Source organism: Ammospiza caudacuta, chromosome 1 (assembly GCF_027887145.1).
Source record: "Ammospiza caudacuta isolate bAmmCau1 chromosome 1, bAmmCau1.pri, whole genome shotgun sequence".
NCBI classification, from domain to species: domain Eukaryota; kingdom Metazoa; phylum Chordata; class Aves; order Passeriformes; family Passerellidae; genus Ammospiza; species Ammospiza caudacuta.
Window position 1 is genome coordinate 57985873 of NC_080593.1, and position 17195 is coordinate 58003067.

A 17195-nucleotide genomic window follows, 5' to 3' on the forward strand; every position below is an offset into this window, starting at 1 on the left:
AAGGTACGATGCTCTCCGGAGCTAGGAGCCGCTCCCGGGCTTCTTTCGGCAGAAGCGGCGCTAAGAGAGCACTGTGAGCGGTACAATCGTCTTTGCGCGAAGAAGCCGCTTTTTCGGCTCCGGGAGCCGGAGAGAGCGGCAGCATCGGAAAGGTGAAGAAGGAAGCTGTACAACACTGGGATTGTGTGCGCAGCTTGCCAACTGATAGAAAACAGTACCTTACACTTTCCTGACGTTTCCAATCACATGAATATTGGATAAGAAGCTGTTTTGGACAGCTTTTCTTTCCTTTATGCCAAACACTCGGCAGACCTCCGTGCAACGTCCAGAACACGATGGGAGATGTTTTCTGTGCTCCCGCAGGTTTTCCTTGCCAGACAGAGTGGAAAAGCTTTCTGCTAGGATGTAGACCACCAAAGACGCTAAAGACGAAGGTACGATGCTCTCTGGAGCTAAGAGCCGCTGCCGGGCTTCTTTCGGCAGAAGCGGCGCTAAGGAGAGCACTGTGGCCGGTACAATCGTCTTTGCGCGAAGAAGCCGCTTCTTCGGCTCCGGGAGCCGGAGAGAGCGGCAGCATCGGAAAGGTGAAGAAGGAATCTGTACAACACTGGGATTGTGTGCGCAGCTTGCCAACTGATAGAAAATAGTACCTTACACTTTCCTGACGTTTCCAATCACATGAATATTCGATAGAAAGTTATTTTGGACAGCTTTTCTTTTCTTTATGCGAAACACTTGGCAGACCTCCGTGCAACGTCCAGAACACGATGGGAGATGTTTTCTGCGCTCCCGCAGGTTTTCCTTGCCAGACAGAGTGGAAAAGCTTTCTGCTAGGATGTAGACCACAAAAGACGCTAAAGACGAAGGTACGATGCTCTCCGGAGCTAAGAGCCGCTCCTGGGCTTCTTTCGGCAGAAGCGGCGCTAAAGAGAGCACTGTGACCGGTAGAATCGTCTTTGCGCGAAGAAGGCGCTTTTTCAGCTTCGGGAGCCAGAGAGAGCGGCAGCATCGGAAAGGTGAAGAAGGAAGCTGTACAACACTGGGATTGTGTGCGCAGCTTGCCAACTGATAGAAAACAGTACCGTACACTTTCCTGACGTTTCCAATCACATGAATATTCGATAAGAAGCTGTTTTGGACAGCTTTTCTTTCCTTTATGCCAAACACTTGGCAGACCTCCGTGCAATGTCCAGAACACGATGGGAGATGTTTTCTGTGCTCGCGCAGGTTTTCCTTGCCAGACAGAGTGGAAAAGCTTTCTGCTAGGATGTAGACCACAAAAGACGCTAAAGACGAAGGTACGATGCTCTCCGAAGCTTAGACCCGCTGCCGGGCTTCTTTCGGCAGAAGCGGCGCTAAGAGAGCACTGTGAGCGGTACAATCGTCTTTGCGCGAAGAAGCCGCTTCTTCGGCTCCGGGAGCCGGAGAGAGCGGCAGCATCGGAAAGGTGAAGAAGGAAGCTGTACAACACTGGGATTGTGTGCGCAGCTTGCCAACTGATAGAAAACAGTACCTTACACTTTCCTGACGTTTCCAATCACATGAATATTGGATAGAAAGTTATTTAGGACAGCTTTTCTTTTCTTTATGCCAAACACTCGGCAGACCTCCGTGCAACGTCCAGAACACGATGGGAGATGTTTTCTGCGCTCCCGCAGGTTTTCCTTGCCAGACAGAGTGGAAAAGCTTTCTGCTAGGATGTAGACCACAAAAGACGCTAAAGACGAAGTTACGATGCTCTCCGGAGCTAAGAGCCGCTCCTGGGCTTCTTTCGGCAGAAGCGGCGCGAAGGAGAGCACTGTGACCGGTACAATCGTCTTTGCGCGAAGTATTCCTTCTTCGTCTCCGGGAGCCGGAGAGAGCGGCAGCATCGGAAAGGTGAAGAAGGAAGCTGTACAACACTGGGATTGTGTGCGCAGCTTGCCAACTGATAGAAAACAGTACCTTACACTTTCCTGACGTTTCCAATCACATGAATATTGGATAAGAAGCTGTTTTGGACAGCTTGTCTTTTCCTTATGCCAAACACCTGGCAGACCTCCGTGCAGCGTCCAGAACACGATGTGAGATCTTTTCTGCGCTCTTGCAGGTTTTCCCTTCCAGACAGAGTGGAAAAGCTTTCTGCTAGGATGTAGACCACAAAAGACGCTAAAGACGAAGGTACGATGCTCTCCGGAGCTAAGAGCCGCTCCCGGGCTTCTTTCGGCAGCAGCGGTGCTAAGAGAGCACTGTGACCGGTACAATCATCTTTGCGCAAAGAAGCCGCTTCTTTGGCTCCAGGAGCCAGAGGCAGCGGCAGCATCGGAAAGGTGAAGAAGGAAGCTGTACAACACTGGGATGGTGTGCGCAGCTTGCCAACTGATAGAAAACAGTACCTTACACTTTCCTGACGTTTCCAATCACATGAATATTCGATAAGAAGCTGTTTTGGACAGCTTTCCTTTCCTTTATGCGAAACACTCGGCAGACCTCCGTGCAACGTCCAGAACACGATGGGAGATGTTTTCTGCGCTCCCGCAGGTTTTCCTTGCCAGACAGAGTGGAAAAGCTTTCTGCTAGGATGTAGACCACAAAAGACGCTAAAGATGAAGGTACGATGCTCTCCGGAGCTAAGTGCCGCTCCCGGGCTTCTTTCGGCAGAAGCGGCGCTAAGAGAGCACTGTGAGCGGTACAATCGTCTTTGCGCGAAGAAGCCGCTTCTTCGGCTCCGGGAGCCGGAGAGAGCGGCAGCATCGGAAAGGTGAAGAAGGAAGCTGTACAACACTGGGATTGTGTGCGCAGCTTGCCAACTGATAGAAAACAGTACCTTACACTTTCCTGACGTTTCCAATCACATGAATATTGGATAAGAAGCTGTTTTGGACAGCTTTTCTTTTCCTTATGCCAAACACTTGGCAGACCTCCGTGCAGCGTCCAGAACGCGATGTGAGATCTTTTCTGCGCTCTTGCAGGTTTTCCCTTCCAGACAGAGTGGAAAAGCTTTCTGCTAGGATGTAGACCACAAAAGACGCTAAAGACGAAGGTACGATGCTCTCCGGAGCTAAGCGCCGCTCCCGGGCTTCTTTCGGCAGCAGCGGCGCTAAGGGAGCACTGTGACCGGTACAATCGTCTTTGCGCAAAGAAGCCGCTTCTTTGGATCCGGGAGCTAGAGACAGCGGCCGCATCGGAAAGGTGAAGAAGGAAGCTGTACAACACTGGGATTGTGTGCGCAGCTTGCCAACTGATAGAAAACAGTACCTTACACTTTCCTGACGTTTCCGATCACATGAATATTCGATAAGAATCTGTTTTGGACAGCTTTTCTTTTCTCTATGCCAAACACGTGGCAGACCTCCGTGCAACGTCCAGAACACGAGGGGAGATGTTTTCTGCGCTCCCGCAGGTTTTCCTTGCCAGACAGAGTGGAAAAGCTTTCTGCTAGGATGTAGACCACAAAAGACGCTAAATACGAAGGTACGATGCTCTCCGAAATTAAGCACCGCTCCTGTGCTTCTTTCGGCAGAATCGGCGTTATGAGAGCACTGTGAGCGGTACAATCGTCTTTGCGCGAAGAAGCCACTTCTTCGGCTCCGGGAGCCGGAGAGAGCGGCAGCATCGGAAAGGTGAAGAAGGAAGCTGTACAACACTGGGATTGTGTGCGCAGCTTGCCAACTGATAGAAAACAGTACCTTACACTTTCCAGACGTTTCCAATCACATGAATATTCGATAAGAAGCTGTTTTGGACAGCTTTTCTTTCCTTTATGCCAAACACTCGGCAGACCTCCGTGCAACATCCAGAACACGATGGGAGATGTTTTCTCTGCTCCCGCAGGTTTTCCTTGCCAGACAGAGTGGAAAAGCTTTCTGCTAGGATGTAGACCACAAAAGACGCTAAAGACGAAGGTACGATGCTCTCCGGAGCTAAGAGCCGCTCCCGGGCTTCTTTCGGCAGAAGCGGCGCTAAGAGAGCACTGTGAGCGGTACAATCGTCTTTGCGCGAAGAAGCCGCTTCTTCGGCTCCGGGAGCCGGAGAGAGCGGCAGCATCGGAAAGGTGAAGAAGGAAGCTGTACAACACTGGGATTGTGTGCCCAACTTGCCAACTGATAGAAAACAGTACCTTACACTTTCCTGAAGTTTCCAATCACATGAATATTCGATAAGAAGCTGTTTTGGACAGCTTTTCTTTTCTTTATGCGAAACACTTGGCAGACCTCCGTGCAACGTTTAGAACGCGATGGGAGATGTTTTCTGCGCTCCCGCAGGTTTTCCTTGCCAGACAGAGTGGAAAAGCTTTCTGCTAGGATGTAGACCACAAAAGACGCTAAAGACGAAGGTACGATTCTCTCCGGAGCTAAGAGCCGCTCCTGGGCTTTTTCGGCAGAAGCGGCGCGAAGGAGAGCACTGTGACCGGTAGAATCGTCTTTGCGCGAAGAAGGCGCTTTTTCAGCTTCGGGAGCCAGAGAGAGCGGCAGCATCGGAAAGGTGAAGAAGGAAGCTGTACAACACTGGGATTGTGTGCGCAACTTGCCAACTGATAGAAAACAGTACCTTACACTTTCCTGACGTTTCCAATCACATGAATATTGGATAAGAAGCTGTTTTGGACAGCTTGTCTTTTCCTTATGCCAAACACTTGGCAGACCTCCGTGCAGCGTCCAGAACACGATGTGAGATTTTTCCTGCGCTCTTGCAGGTTTTCCCTTCCAGACAGATTGGAAAAGCTTTCTGCTAGGATGTAGACCACAAAAGACGCTAAAGACTAATGTACGATGCTCTCCGGAGCTAAGAGCTGCTGCCGGGCTTCTTTCGGCAGAAGCGGCGCTAAGAGAGCACTGTGAGCGGTACAATCGTCTTTGCGCGAAGAAGCCGCTTCTTCGTCTCCGGGAGCCTGAGAGAGCGGCAGCATCGGAAAGGTGAAGAAGGAAGCTGTACAACACCGGGATTGTGTGCGCAGCTTGCCAACTGATAGAAAACAGTACCTTACACTTTCCTGACGTTTCCAATCACATGAATATTCGATATGAAGCTGTTTTGGACTGCTTTTCTTTTCTTTATGCCCAACACTTGGCAGACCTCCGTGCAACGTCCAGAACACGATGGGAGATGTTTTCTGTGCTCCCGCAGGTTTTCCTTGCCAGACAGAGTGGAAAAGCTTTCTGCTAGGATGTAGACCACAAATGACGCTAAAGATGAAGGTACGATGCTCTCCGGAGCTAAGCGCCGCTCCCGGGCTTCTTTCGGCACAAGCTGCGCTAAGGAGAGCACTGTGAGCGGTACAATCGTCTTTGCGCGAAGAAGCCGCTTCTTCGGCTCCGGGAGCCGGAGAGAGCGGCAGCATCGGAAAGGTGAAGAAGGAAGCTGTACAACACTGGGATTGTGTGCGCAGCTTGCCAACTGATAGAAAACAGTACCTTACACTTTCCTGACGGTTCCAATCACATGTATATTCGATAGAAAGTTATTTAGGAAAGCTTTACTTTTCTTTAGGCCAAACACTCGGCAGACCTCCGTGCAACGTCCAGAACACGATGGGAGATGTTTTCAGCGCTCCCGCAGGTTTTCCTTGCCAGACAGAGTGGAAAAGCTTTCTGCTAGGATGTAGACCACAAAAGACGCTAAAGACGAAGTTACGATGCTCTCCGGAGCTAAGAGCCGCTCCTGGGCTTCTTTCGGCAGAAGCGGCGCGAAGGAGAGCACTGTGAGCGGTACAATCGTCTTTGCGCGAAGAAGGCACATTTTCGGGTCCGGGAGCCAGAGAGATCGGCAGCATCGGAAAGGTGAAGAAGGAAGCTGTACAACACCGCGATTGTGTGCGCAGCTTGCCAACTGATAGAAAACAGTAACTTACACTTTCCTGACGTTTCAAATCACATGAATATTGGATAAGAACCTGTTTTGGACAGCTTTTCTTTTCTTTATGCCCAACATTTGGCAGACCTCCGTGCAACGTCCAGAACACGATGGGAGATGTTTTCTGCGCTCCCGCAGGTTTTCCTTGCAGACAGAGTGGAAAAGCTTTCTGCTAGGATGTAGACCACAAAAGACGCTAAAGATGAAGGTACGATGCTCTCCGGAGCTAAGCGCCCCTCCCGGGCTTCTTTCGGCACAAGCTGCGCTAAGGAGAGCACTGTGAGCGGTACAATCGTCTTTGCGCGAAGAAGCCGCTTCTTCGTCTCCGGGAGCCTGAGAGAGCGGCAGCATCGGAAAGGTGAAGAAGGAAGCTGTACAAAACTGGGATTGTGTGCGCAGCTTGCCAACTGATAGAAAACAGTACCTTACACTTTCCTGACGTTTCCAATCACATGAATATTGGATAAGAAGCTGTTTTGGACAGCTTTCCTTTCCTTTATGCCAAACACTCGGCAGACCTCCGTGAAACGTCCAGAACACGATGGGAGATGTTTTCTGCGCTCCCGCAGGTTTTCCTTGCCAGACAGAGTGGAAAAGCTTTCTGCTAGGATGTAGACCACAAAAGACGCTAAAGATGAAGGTACGATGCTCTCCGGAGCTAAGCGCCGCTGCCGGGCTTCTTTCGGCACAAGCTGCGCTAAGGAGAGCACTGTGAGCGGTACAATCGTCTTTGCGCGAAGTATTCCTTCTTGGGCTCCAGGAGCCGGAGAGAGCGGCAGCATCGGAAAGGTGAAGAAGGAAGCTGTACAACACTGGGATTGTGTGCGCAGCTTGCCAACTGATAGAAAACAGTACCTTACACTTTCCTGACGTTTCCAATCACATGAATATTCGATAAGAAGCTGTTTTGGACAGCTTGTCTTTTCCTTATGCCAAACACCTGGCAGACCTCCGTGCAGCGTCCAGAACACGATGTGAGATCTTTTCTGCGCTCTTGCAGGTTTTCCCTTCCAGACAGAGTGGAAAAGCTTTCTGCTAGGATGTAGACCACAAAAGACGCTAAAGACGAAGGTACGATGCTCTCCGGAGCTAAGAGCCGCTCCCGGGCTTCTTTCGGCAGCAGCGGCGCTAAGAGAGCACTGTGACCGGTACAATCATCTTTGCGCAAAGAAGCCGCTTCTTTGGCTCCGGGAGCCAGAGGCAGCGACAGCATCGGAAAGGTGAAGAAGGAAGCTGTACAACACTGGGATTGTGTGCGCAGCTTGCCAACTGATAGAAAACAGTACCTTACACTTTCCTGACGTTTCCAATCACATGAATATTGGATAAGAAGCTGTTTTGGACAGCTTGTCTTTTCCTTATGCCAAACACTTGGCAGACATCCGTGCAGCTTCCAGAACACGATGTGAGATCTTTTCTGCGCTCTTGCAGGTTTTCCCTTCCAGACAGAGTGGAAAAGCTTTCTGCTAGGATGTAGACCACAAAAGACGCTAAAGACGAAGGTACGATGCTCTCCGGAGCTAAGCGCCGCTCCCGGGCTTCTTTCGGCAGCAGCGGCGCTAAGAGAGCACTGTGACCGGTACAATCGTCTTTGCGCAAAGAAGCCGCTTCTTTGGCTCCGGGAGCCAGAGAGAGCGGCCGCATCGGAAAGGTGAAGAAGGAAGCTGTACAACACTGGGATTGTGTGCGCAACTTGCCAACTGATAGAAAACAGTACCTTACACTTTCCTGACGTTTCCGATCACATGAATATTCGATAAGAATCTGTTTTGGACAGCTTTTCTTTTCTCTATGCCAAACACGTGGCAGACCTCCGTGCAACATCCAGAACACGATGGGAGATTTTTTCTGCGCTCCCGCAGGTTTTCCTTGCCAGACAGAGTGGAAAAGCTTTCTGCTAGGATGTAGACCACAAAAGACGCTAAATACGAAGGTACGATGCTCTCCGAAACAAAGCGCCGCTTCCGTGCTTCTTTCGGCAGAATCGGCGTTATGAGAGCACTGGGAGCGGTACAATCGTCTTTGCGCGAAGAAGCCGCTTCTTCGGCTCCGGGAGCCGGAGAGAGCGGCAGCATCGGAAAGGTGAAGAAGGAAGCTGTACAACACTGGGATTGTGTGCGCAGCTTGCCAACTGATAGAAAACAGTACCTTACACTTTCCTGACGTTTCCAATCACATGAATATTGGATAAGAAGCTGTTTTGGACAGCTTTTCTTTCCTTTATGCCAAACACTCGGCAGACCTCCGTGCAACGTCCAGAACACGATGGGAGATGTTTTCTGTGCTCCCGCAGGTTTTCCTTGCCAGACAGAGTGGAAAAGCTTTCTGCTAGGATGTAGACCACCAAAGACGCTAAAGACGAAGGTACGATGCTCTCCGGAGCTAAGAGCCGCTGCCGGGCTTCTTTCGGCAGAAGCGGCGCTAAGAGAGCACTGTGAGCGGTACAATCGTCTTTGCGCGAAGAAGCCGCTTCTTCGGCTCCGGGAGCCGGAGAGAGCGGCAGCATCGGAAAGGTGAAGAAGGAAGCTGTACAACACTGGGTTTGTGTGCGCAACTTGCCAACTGATAGAAAACGGTACCTTACACTTTCCTGACGTTTCCAATCACATGAATATTCGATTGGAAGCTGTTTTGGACAGCTTTTCTTTCCTTTATGCCAAACACTCGGCAGACCTCCGTGCAACGTCCAGAACACGATGGGAGATGTTTTCTGTGCTCCCGCAGGTTTTCCTTGCCAGACAGAGTGGAAAAGCTTTCTGCTAGGATGTAGACCACCAAAGACGCTAAAGATGAAGGTAAGATGCTCTTCGGAGCTAAGAGCCGCTCCAGGGCTCCTTTCGGCTGAAGCGGCGCTAAGAGAGCACTGTGAGCGGTACAATCGTCTTTGCGCGAAGAAGCCGCTTCTTCGGCTCCGGGAGCCGGAGAGAGCGGCAGCATCGGAAAGGTGAAGAAGGAAGCTGTACAACACTGGGATTGTGTGCGCAGCTTGCCAACTGATAGAAAACAGTACCTTACACTTTCCTGACGTTTCCAATCACATGAATATTCGATTGGAAGCTGTTTTGGACAGCTTTTCTTTCCTTTATGCCAAACACTCGGCAGACATCCGTGCAATGTCCACAACACGATGGGAGATGTTTTCTGTGCTCCCGCCGGTTTTCCTTGCCAGACAGAGTGGAAAAGCTTTCTGCTAGGATGTAGACCACAAAAGACGCTAAAGACGAAGGTACGATGCTCTCCGGAGCTAAGAGCCGCTGCCGGGCTTCTTTCGGCAGCAGCGGCGCTAAGAGAGCACTGTGAGCGGTACAATCGTCTTTGCGCGAAGAAGCCGCTTCTTCGGCTCCGGGAGCCGGAGAGAGCGGCAGCATCGGAAAGGTGAAGAAGGAAGCTGTACAACACTGGGATTGTGTGCGCAACTTGCCAACTGATAGAAAACAGTACCTTACACTTTCCTGACGTTTCCAATCACATGAATATTCGATAAGAAGCTGTTTTGGACAGCTTTTCTTTCCTTTATGCCAAACACTCGGCAGACCTCCGTGCAACGTGCAGAACAGGATGGGAGATGTTTTCTGTGCTCCCGCAGGTTTTCCTTGCCAGACAGAGTGGAAAAGCTTTCTGCTAGGATGTAGACCACAAAAGACGCTAAAGACGAAGGTACGATGCTCTCCGAAGCTTAGAGCCGCTCCCGGGCTTCTTTCGCAGAAGCGGCGCTAAGAGAGCACTGTGAGCGGTACAATCGTCTTTGCGCGAAGAAGCCGCTTCTTCGGCTCCGGGAGCCGGAGAGAGCGGCAGCATCGGAAAGGTGAAGAAGGAAGCTGTACAACACTGGGATTGTGTGCGCAACTTGCCAACTGATAGAAAACAGTACCGTACACTCTCCTGACATTTCCAATCACATGAATATTCGATAAGAAGCTGTTTTGGACAGCTTTTCTTTCCTATATGCCAAACACTCAGCAGACCTCCGTGCAACGTCCAGAACACGATGGGAGATGTTTTCTGTGCTCCCGCAGGTTTTCCTTGCCAGACAGAGTGGAAAAGCTTTCTGCTAGGATGTAGACCACAAAAGACGCTAAATACGAAGGTACGATGCTCTCCGAAACTAAGCGCCACTCCCGTGCTTCTTTCGGCACAAGCTGCGCTAAGGAGAGCACTGTGAGCGGTACAATCGTCTTTGCGCGAAGAAGCCGTTTCTTCGGCTCCGGGAGCCGGAGAGAGCGGCAGCATCGGAAAGGTGAAGAAGGAAGCTGTACAACACTGGGATTGTGTGCCCAGCTTGCCAACTGATAGAAAACGGTACCTTACACTTTCCTGACGTTTCCAATCACATGAATATTCGATATAAAGTTATTTTGGACAGCTTTTCTTTCCTTTATGCCAAACACTCGGCAGACCTCCGTGCAACGTCCAGAACACGATGGGAGATGTTTTCTGTGCTCCCGCAGGTTTTCCTTGCCAGACAGAGTGGAAAAGCTTTCTGCTAGGATGTAGACCACAAAAGACGCTAAAGATTAAGGTAAGATGCTCTTCGGAGCTAAGAGCCGCTGACGGGCTTCTTTCGGCAGAAGCGGCGTTATGAGAGCACTGTGAGCGGTACAATCGTCTTTGCGCGAAGAAGCCGCTTCTTCGGCTCCGGGAGCCGGAGAGAGCGGCAGCATCGGAAAGGTGAAGAAGGAAGCTGTACAACACTGGGATTGTGTGCGCAACTTGCCAACTGATAGAAAACGGTACCTTACACTTTCCTGACATTTCCAATCACATGAATATTCGATTGGAAGCTGTTTTGGACAGCTTTTCTTTCCTTTATGCCAAACACTCGGCAGACCTCCGTGCAATGTCCACAACACGATGGGAGATGTTTTCTGTGCTCCCGCCGGTTTTCCTTGCCAGACAGAGTGGAAAAGCTTTCTGCTAGGATGTAGACCACAAAAGACGCTAAAGACGAAGGTACGATGCTCTCCGGAGCTAAGAGCCGCTGCCGGGCTTCTTTCGGCAGCAGCGGCGCTAAGAGAGCACTGTGAGCGGTACAATCGTCTTTGCGCGAAGAAGCCGCTTCTTCGGCTCCGGGAGCCGGAGAGAGCGGCAGCATCGGAAAGGTGAAGAAGGAAGCTGTACAACACTGGGATTGTGTGCGCAGCTTGCCAACTGATAGAAAACAGTACCTTACACTTTCCTGACGTTTCCAATCACATGAATATTCGATAGAAAGTTATTTTGGACAGCTTTTCTTTTCTTTATTCCAAACACTTGGCAGACCTCCGTGCAACGTCCAGAACACGATGGGAGATGTTTTCTGCGCTCCCGCAGGTTTTCCTTGCCAGACAGAGTGGAAAAGCTTTCTGCTAGGATGTAGACCACAAAAGACGCTAAAGATGAAGGTACGATGCTCTCCGGAGCTAAGCGCCGCTCCCGGGCTTCTTTCGGCAAAAGCTGCGCTAAGGAGAGCACTGTGAGTGGTACAATCGTCTTTGCGCGAAGAAGCCGCTTCTTCGGCTCCGGGAGCCGGAGAGAGCGGCAGCATCGGAAAGGTGAAGAAGGAAGCTGTACAACACTGGGATTGTGTGCGCAGCTTGCCAACTGATAGAAAACAGTACCTTACACTTTCCTGACGTTTCCAATCACATGAATATTCGATTGGAAGCAGTTTTGGACAGCTTGTCTTTTCCTTATGCCAAGCACTTGGCAGAGCTCCATGCAACGTCCAGAACACGATGTGAGATCTTTTCTGCGCTCTTGCAGGTTTTCCCTTCCAGACAGAGTGGAAAAGCTTTCTGCTAGGATGTAGACCACAAAAGACGCTAAAGACGAAGGTACGATGCTCTTCGGAGCTATGAGCCGCTCCCGGGCTTCTTTCTGCAGCAGCGGCGCTAAGGGAGCACTGTGGCCGGTACAATCGTCTTTGCGCGAAGAAGCCGCTTCTTTGGCTCCGGGAGCCGGAGACAGCGGCAGCATCGGAAAGGTGAAGAAGGAAGCTGTACAACACTGGGATTGTGTGCGCAGCTTGCCAACTGATAGAAAACGGTACCTTACACTTTCCTGACGTTTCCAATCACATGAATATTCCATAAGGATCTGTTTTGGACAGCTTTCCTTTTCTTTATGCCAAACACTTGGCAGACCTCCGTGCAACGTGCAGAACACGATGGGAGATTATTTCTGCGCTCCCGCAGGTTTTCCTTGCCAGACAGAGTGGAAAAGCTTTCTGCTAGGATGTAGACTACAAAAGACGCTAAAGATGAAGGTACGATGCTCTCCGGAGCAAAGAGCCCCTCCCGGGCTTCTTTCGGCACAAGCTGCGCTAAGGAGAGCAATGTGAGCGGTACAATCGTCTTTGCGCGAAGAAGCCGCTTCTTCGGCTCCGGGAGCCGGAGAGAGCCGCAGCATCGGAAAGGTGAAGAAGGAAGCTGTACAACACTGGGATTGTGTGCGCAGCTTGCCAACTGATAGAAAACAGTACCTTACACTTTCCTGACGTTTCCAATCACATGAATATTCGTTAGAAAGTTATTTTGGACAGCTTTCCTTTTCTTTATGCGAAACACTTGGCAGACCTCCGTGCAACGTCCAGAACACGATGGGAGATGTTTTCTGCGCTCCCGCAGGTTTTCCTTGCCAGACAGAGTGGAAAAGCTTTCTGCTAGGATGTAGACCACAAAAGACGCTAAAGACGAAGGTACGATGCTCTCCGGAGCTAAGAGCCGCTCCTGGGCTTCTTTCGGCAGAAGCGGCGCGAAGGAGAGCACTGTGACCGGTAGAATCGTCTTTGCGCGAAGAAGCCGCTTTTTCAGCTTCGGGAGCCAGAGAGAGCGGCAGCATCGGAAAGGTGAAGAAGGAAGCTGTACAACACTGGGATTGTGTGCGCAGCTTGCCAACTGATAGAAAACAGTACCTTACACTTTCCTGACGTTTCCAATCACATGAATATTCGATTGGAAGCTGTTTTGGACAGCTTTTCTTTCCTTTATGCCAAACACTCGGCAGACATCCGTGCAATGTCCACAACACGATGGGAGATGTTTTCTGTGCTCCCGCCGGTTTTCCTTGCCAGACAGAGTGGAAAAGCTTTCTGCTAGGATGTAGACCACAAAAGACGCTAAAGACGAAGGTACGATGCTCTCCGGAGCTAAGAGCCGCTGCCGGGCTTCTTTCGGCAGCAGCGGCGCTAAGAGAGCACTGTGAGCGGTACAATCGTCTTTGCGCGAAGAAGCCGCTTCTTCGGCTCCGGGAGCCGGAGAGAGCGGCAGCATCGGAAAGGTGAAGAAGGAAGCTGTACAACACTGGGATTGTGTGCGCAACTTGCCAACTGATAGAAAACAGTACCTTACACTTTCCTGACGTTTCCAATCACATGAATATTCGATAAGAAGCTGTTTTGGACAGCTTTTCTTTCCTTTATGCCAAACACTCGGCAGACCTCCGTGCAACGTGCAGAACAGGATGGGAGATGTTTTCTCTGCTCCCGCAGGTTTTCCTTGCCAGACAGAGTGGAAAAGCTTTCTGCTAGGATGTAGACCACAAAAGACGCTAAAGACGAAGGTACGATGCTCTCCGAAGCTTAGAGCCGCTCCCGGGCTTCTTTCGCAGAAGCGGCGCTAAGAGAGCACTGTGAGCGGTACAATCGTCTTTGCGCGAAGAAGCCGCTTCTTCGGCTCCGGGAGCCGGAGAGAGCGGCAGCATCGGAAAGGTGAAGAAGGAAGCTGTACAACACTGGGATTGTGTGCGCAACTTGCCAACTGATAGAAAACAGTACCGTACACTCTCCTGACATTTCCAATCACATGAATATTCGATAAGAAGCTGTTTTGGACAGCTTTTCTTTCCTATATGCCAAACACTCAGCAGACCTCCGTGCAACGTCCAGAACACGATGGGAGATGTTTTCTGTGCTCCCGCAGGTTTTCCTTGCCAGACAGAGTGGAAAAGCTTTCTGCTAGGATGTAGACCACAAAAGACGCTAAATACGAAGGTACGATGCTCTCCGAAACTAAGCGCCACTCCCGTGCTTCTTTCGGCACAAGCTGCGCTAAGGAGAGCACTGTGAGCGGTACAATCGTCTTTGCGCGAAGAAGCCGTTTCTTCGGCTCCGGGAGCCGGAGAGAGCGGCAGCATCGGAAAGGTGAAGAAGGAAGCTGTACAACACTGGGATTGTGTGCCCAGCTTGCCAACTGATAGAAAACGGTACCTTACACTTTCCTGACGTTTCCAATCACATGAATATTCGATATAAAGTTATTTTGGACAGCTTTTCTTTCCTTTATGCCAAACACTCGGCAGACCTCCGTGCAACGTCCAGAACACGATGGGAGATGTTTTCTGTGCTCCCGCAGGTTTTCCTTGCCAGACAGAGTGGAAAAGCTTTCTGCTAGGATGTAGACCACAAAAGACGCTAAATACGAAGGTACGATGCTCTCCGAAAATAAGCGCCGCTCCCGGGCTTCTTTCGGCAGAAGCGGCGCTAAGAGAGCACTGTGAGCGGTACAATTGTCTTTGCGCGAAGAAGCCGCTTCTTCGTCTCCGGGAGCCGGAGAGAGCGGCAGCATCGGAAAGGTGAAGAAGGAAGCTGTACAACACCGCGATTGTGTGCGCAGCTTGCCAACTGATAGAAAACAGTACCTTACACTTTCCTGACGATTCCAATAACATGAATATTCGATAGAAAGTTATTTTGGACAGCTTTTCTTTTCTTTATGCGAAACACTCGGCAGACATCCGTGCAACGTCCAGAACACGATGGGAGATGTTTTCTGCGCTCCCGCAGGTTTTCCTTGCCAGACAGAGTGGAAAAGCTTTCTGCTAGGATGTAGACCACAAAAGACGCTAAAGATGAATGTACGATGCTCTCCGGAGCTAAGAGCCGCTCCCGGGCTTCTTTCGGCACAAGGTGCGCTGAGGAGAGCACTGTGAGCGATACAATCGTCTTTGCGCGAAGAAGCCACTTCTTCGGCTTTGGTAGTCAGAGAGAGCGGCAGCATCGGAAAGGTGAAGAAGGAAGCTGTACAACACTGGGATTGTGTGCGCAGCATGCCAACTGATAGAAAACAGTACCTTACACTTTCCTGACCTTTCCAATCACAAGAATATTCGATAAGAAGCTGTTTTGGACAGCTTTTCTTTCCTTTATGCCAAACACTCGGCAGACCTCCGTGCAATGTCCAGAACACGATGGGAGATGTTTTCTGCGCTCCCGCAGGTTTTCCTTGCCAGACAGAGTGGAAAAGCTTTCTGCTAGGATGTAGACCACAAAAGACGATAAAGAGGAAGGTAAGATGCTCTTCGGAGCCAAGAGCCGCTCCCGGGCATCTTTCGGCAGAAGCGGCGCTAAGAGAGCACTGTGAGCGGTACAATCGTCTTTGCGCGAAGAAGCCGCTTCTTCGGCTCTGGGAGCCGGAGAGAGCGGCAGCATCGGAAAGGTGAAGAAGGAAGCTGTACAACACTGGGATTGTGTGCGTAACTTGCCAACTGATAGAAAACGGTACCTTACACTTTCCTGACGTTTCCAATCACATGAATATTCGATTGGAAGCTGTTTTGGACAGCTTTTCTTTCCTTTATGCCAAACACTCGGCAGACCTCCGTGCAACGTCCAGAACACGATGGGAGATGTTTTCTGCGCTCTTGCAGGTTTTCCTTGCCAGACAGAGTGGAAAAGCTTTCTGCTAGGATGTAGACCACAAAAGACGCTAAAGATGAAGGTAAGATGCTCTTCGGAGCTAAGAGCCGCTGCCGGGCTTCTTTCGGCAGAAGCGGCGCTAAGAGAGCACTGTGAGCGGTACAATCGTCTTTGCGCGAAGAAGCCGCTTCTTCGGCTCCGGGAGCCGGAGAGAGCGGCAGCATCGGAAAGGTGAAGAAGGAAGCTGTACAACACTGGGATTGTGTGCGCAGCTTGCCAACTGATAGAAAACAGTACCTTACACTTTCCTGACGTTTCCAATCACATGAATATTCGAGTGGAAGCTGTTTTGGACAGCTTTTCTTTCCTTTATGCCAAACACTCGGCAGACCTCCGTGCAATGTCCACAACACGATGGGAGATGTTTTCTGTGCTCCCGCAGGTTTTCCTTGCCAGACAGAGTGGAAAAGCTTTCTGCTAGGATGTAGACCACAAAAGACGCTAAAGACGAAGGTACGATGCTCTCCGGAGCTAAGAGCCGCTGCCGGGCTTCTTTCGGCAGAGGCGGCGTTATGAGAGCACTGTGAGCGGTACAATCGTCTTTGCGCGAAGAAGCCGCTTCTTCGGCTCCGGGAGCCGGAGAGAGCGGCAGCATCGGAAAGGTGAAGAAGGAAGCTGTACAACACTGGGATTGTGTGCGCAACTTGCCAACTGATAGAAAAAAGTACCTTACACTTTCCTGACGTTTCCAATCACATGAATATTCGATAAGAAGTTGTTTTGGACAGCTTTTCTTTCCTTTATGCCAAACACTTGGCAGATCTCCGTGCAACGTCCAGAACACGATGGGAGATGTTTTCTGTGCTCCCGCAGGTTTTCCTTGCCAGACAGAGTGGAAAAGCTTTCTGCTAGGATGTAGACCACCAAAGACGGTAAAGACGAAGGTACGATGCTCTCCGGAGCTAAGAGCCACTGCCGGGCTTCTTTCGGCACAAGCTGCGCTAAGGAGAGCACTGTGAGCGGTACAATCGTCTTTGCGCGAAGAAGCCGCTTCTTCGGCTCCGGGAGCCGGAGAGAGCGGCAGCATCGGAAAGGTGAAGAAGGAAGCTGTACAACACTGGGATTGTGTGCGCAACTTGCCAACTGATAGAAAACAGTACCGTACACTTTCCTGACGTTTCCAATCACTTGCATATTGGGTAAGAAGCTGTTTTGGACAGCTTTTCTTTTCCTTATGCCAAACACTCGGCAGACCTCCGTGCAACGTCCAGAACACGATGGGAGATGTTTTCTGCGCTCTTGCAGGTTTTCCTTGCCAGACAGAGTGGAAAAGCTTTCTGCTAGGATGTAGACCACAAAAGACGCTAAAGACGAAGGTACGATGCTCTCCGGAGCTAAGAGCCGCTGCCGGGCTTCTTTCGGAAGAAGCGGCGCTAAGAGAGCACTGTGACCGGTACAATCGTCTTTGCGCAAAGAAGCCGCTTCTTCGGCTCCGGGAGCCGGAGAGAGCGGCAGCATCGGAAAGGTGAAGAAGGAAGCTGTACAACACTGGGATTGTGTGCGCAACTTGCCAACTGATAGAAAACAGTACCTTACACTTTCCTGACGTTTCCAATCATATGAATATTCGATAAGAAGCTGTTTTGGACAGCTTTTCTTTTCTTTATGCCAAACACTTGGCAGAACTCCGTGCAACGTCCAGAACACGATGGGGGGTTTTTTCTGCGCTCTTGCAGGTTTTCCTTGCCAG